Source organism: Podarcis bocagei (genome assembly GCF_964188305.1).
Source record: "Podarcis bocagei genome assembly, chromosome: 8".
In the NCBI taxonomy this organism is placed as follows: Eukaryota; Metazoa; Chordata; class Lepidosauria; order Squamata; family Lacertidae; genus Podarcis; species Podarcis bocagei.
The window spans coordinates 92,455,680-92,459,848 of NC_138133.1; positions in this window are offsets into that span (position 1 = coordinate 92,455,680).

The window sequence follows — 4,169 nt, forward strand, 5'->3', positions numbered from 1 at the left end:
TCTCCACCGCAACACACACACTTCACCAACAACACAAGCAACAATTCCAAACCTCAGCCGTTGTGAACGGTGTGCTAAACTGAAAGAGTATGGACCAGTCTTCCTCAGCCTGGTGCCCCCCTCCAGGTGTTTTGGACTGCCATTCCCCATAATCCCCTGCCAGCATGGCCGCAGGAAGCTAGGGCTGATGGGAGTCGTAGTTCAAAGCATCTGAAGGATGCCAAGTTGGGGGGAAACTGGTAGAGGCAAAATCCCAGCAGATAAGCCAGCAACCATCAACTCTGTCCTACTCAGAGGAGACCTCACTTAGTCAAGTTCATTCATTTCAGCGGGTCTACTCTGAGTAACAGTGAGCTGCCATATTACCTGCAGTTTAAATGGAGGAGGGAAAGGGTTATATTAGAGATAGAAACTAAAAGAACAATTTCCTAAAGTAAAAAACATGCAGGGTTCATAAAGGGTTTTGATCATAGACTCACAGAACTGTACAATCATAGAATCTTACAGTTGAAAGGGACCCGATGGTAATCTAGTTCAACCTCTTGCAATGTAGGAATCCCTGGGTGGGCTGAAATCAGCGATCTTCTCGTTAACAACAAGCAGCCCTGACCCACTGCGCCAGAGAGAGCATTGATTGGAAATACTCCCGTCTGCTCCAGTGCCAAGGAATCAAATTCCACTTGGAGAACAGCACCTTCTACTGAGCAGTAATGGGCGAGATATACTTTTCTAAATAAGCAAAATAAATATTGATGGGGTGAGCAGAAAGCAGAGACACACAAAGCAACCGGCCCGGGCTGACTGTCAGCTGCTGGAGGCGATTTCTCCAAAGAATGCCTGGGCCTGGTTTGATCCAGCCATTTTTACAGGATCAAGAGAGAGTGTGCAAAGATCAGTTATGCCTTGATTCAGGCCTAGCCAGCATGGGGGTGACCTCCAGACTCCCACCAGCCTCAGGAAACAGGGCCAGTGGACAGGGATGGTGGGAACCATATTTGAGACCCCTGCCTGAATTGTCCAGCCATCCAGACCAGGCTTGCTTGCTCTGAAAGTTCAGCACATTCTTACAGATCTTGCACATATATATCAGGCTCCCAAGCACAACGCAAACCAACACAGCAATGGGAAGGGCCGCAAAACATCTCTTTTGGATGCCAAAGGTCCCAGGTTCAGTCTCTGCAAATAGGGCCAGTAACTCAAAATCCTGAAAAGCCATTACTATCAGTCGGAGCAGACAGTGCTGAGCGACACGGACCAATGGTCTGAGTCACAGAGTCAGAAGGGACCCTGAGGGTCATCTAGCCCAACCCCCCGCAAAGCAGGAATCTCAACCAAAGCATCCATGACAGGGGGCCATCCAACCTCTGCTTAAAAACTTCTAAGAAAGGAGAGTCCACCACCTTCCACGGAAGATCGTTTCAGCATAAAGCAATTTCCTGTGTTCACACCTTAGCAACCCTACGGGGGGGGGGGGAGGATGGAAGAGAAGAGCTCCAACACCCTGAGAGCCCAAAATGCTGCAGGCGCCATCACTCGACTCCCCGCCTGTCTGCACCCCAGTACTGGCCAGGCTCACTCACAGAGGCAAGAGGCCCATGCACAAAGATCTCCCACTTAGATTACTGCAATCTGCTCTACGTGGGGCTACCTTTGAAGGTGACCCGGAAACTACAACTAATCCAGAATGTGGCAGCCAGACTGGTGACTGGGAGCGGCCGCCGAGACCACATAACACCGGTCTTGAAAGACCTACATTGGCTCCCAATACGTTTACGAGCACAATTCAAAGTGTTGGCGCTGACCTTGAAAGCCCGAAACGGCCTCGGTCCAGTATATCTGAAGGAGCGTTTCCACCCCCGTCGTTCTACCCAGACACTGAGGTCCAGCGCTGAGGGCCTTCTGGCGGTTCCCTCACTGCGAGAAGCCAAGTTACAGGGAAACAGGCAGAGGGCCTTCTCAGTAGTGGCACCCGCCCTGTGGAACGCCCTCCCTTCAGATGTGAAGGAAATAAGCAGCTATCTTATCTTTTAAAAGACATCTGAAGGCAGCCCTGTTTAGGGAAGTTTTCAATATTTAATGCTGTATTGTTTTTAACACTCGATGGGAAGCCCCCCAGAGTGGCTGGGGAAACTCAGCCAGATGGGCGGGGTACAAATAAATTGTTGTTGTTGTTGTTGTTATGCCATGGGCAGAGTGCAGAAGGCCATCTAAAGACTGAGCACAAGACACCCCTGCTCCAATCCCCAGCATTGCCTTTGAAAGGATCTCTGGATACGGGGCTGGAAAAGGCCATTGCCTGAGAGAATCCAAGGCTCCGCAGCCGGCAGGAGTGGACAGCACTGAGCTAGTCCAGTTCTGCATAAGGCAGAACATCAGCAGATGCAGCGCCCGATCCAAGGTGGTCTAATGAGAACGGTTTCCCAAAACTCATGGGTCCTTCCCGATTAACTTCAGCTAAACATCAGGAGAAACTTCCTTATGGCCAGAGCTGCTGGACAGCAGAGGAAACTGTCTCCGGAGGTGGCTCTCCTTCGCTGGGGATATTTCCGCAGAGGCCAGGCGTTCATCCACAGGGATGCTATAGAGCTCAATCAGAGACTTGTTGTCAGAAGGAACCTCAAGGGGTCATGTAGTCCAACCCTCTGCAATGCGGCAAAGTCTGGCTCCTGGTACTGGCCAGGGGACCAAAGCCGCACCCCAAAGGCTGCTCCCACTGTCCCCAGGAATAATGTCAAGTCAAGGGGGAAGCCAGTCTGGCCCCACCCATTGGTCAGAGGAGGAGGAGCAGTAGCAAGGGGATTGTTCCTTCATCCCCTGGTGGAAAGAACACTTGGCTCCAATTGCCACTTCTCTGCCCCACGACAGCAGAAGCAAAGGGAGAGGCCACTCTGCCCACTCACCCACCCCCCACCCTGTACAGGGAAAGCTGCCGTGGGCAGCTGTTTAAGCAAGACCACCGACAGGGGAAGTTTGGCCTGGCATGAGCGCCCACTTCCGGCTCACCACTTTGGCCTGCCTTTCACAGAATTGAAGGGATCCCAAGACCCTGCAAATTGCAAGAGTCACAACTTGGAAGAAGGGGCCTCGCCTCCATCTTTCCCCTCTGCTTCCCTTGCCTTGTGTGAGCTGCTTTGGGAGGCTAGAGCTGTCAGAGAACAACTCCAGGAGATACAAGCCGGATCTTGCAGGGAGCAGGAGGCGGCTGGAGGAGAGGACCTTCCCAAAGCCCTTTCCAAGCCAGCGACTCCCATTAAGGGCTCAAGGTAGCGCTCAAACACACACAAAGGGGACAGGCCTTTCCGGATCACCTGGTTGGGCTGTTGAAAGAGCGCCGTTCCGGCACCGGGCTGTTTGTGCTGAGGACTTTTTATCCGCAAAGGCCAAAGGCAGACCTGCTTAAATCAATGTGCTCCTCCCATGTCACCCAGGCGGCTTATCACGGGGCATGATCTTGCGCTTAGTGGGCAACAGCCTCTAGCCTGATCCTAAACCGATTAGAGCAGCATTTTCCGAATTCCAGCTGTTTTTGGACTACAACACCCATCATCCCTAGCTAGCAGGACCAGCGGTCAGGAATGATGGGAACTGTAGTCCAAAAAGCACACGAAGACCCAAGTTTGGACACTGGATTAGAGGAACGCAGGAAGAAGCTGTCAAACCATTGCTCCATTTAGCTCAGTATTGTCCACACTGACAGGCAGCACCTCTCCAGGGTTTCAGGCAGGGAGTTTGGCCCCGTTCTCGCAGGAGACGCCCCTGGGGTTTCAACCCGGGACCTTCTGCATGCAAATGAGGTGATCCGCAACTGAGCTCCGGCCCTAAAATAAAAATGCATCTATGCAAACGGAAGAGGTGAGAGTTAAGCAAAGAATTGATTCCGGTCTCGGAGTGTGTCTTGTGCGTCTCAGAACTTGTCGTTCTTTGATGGGGGGTTATCTAGGAGTCTTGGTTGACCATAAACTTGACATGAGCCAACAGTGTGACGCAGCAGCTAAAAAAGCCAATGCAATTCTGGGCTGCATCAATAGGAGTATAGCATCTAGATCAAGGGAAGTAATAGTGCCACCGTATTCTGCTCTGGTCAGACCTCACCCGGAGTACTGTGTCCAGTTCTGGGCACCACAGTTCAAGAAGGACACTGACAAACTGGAACATGTCCAGAAGAGGGC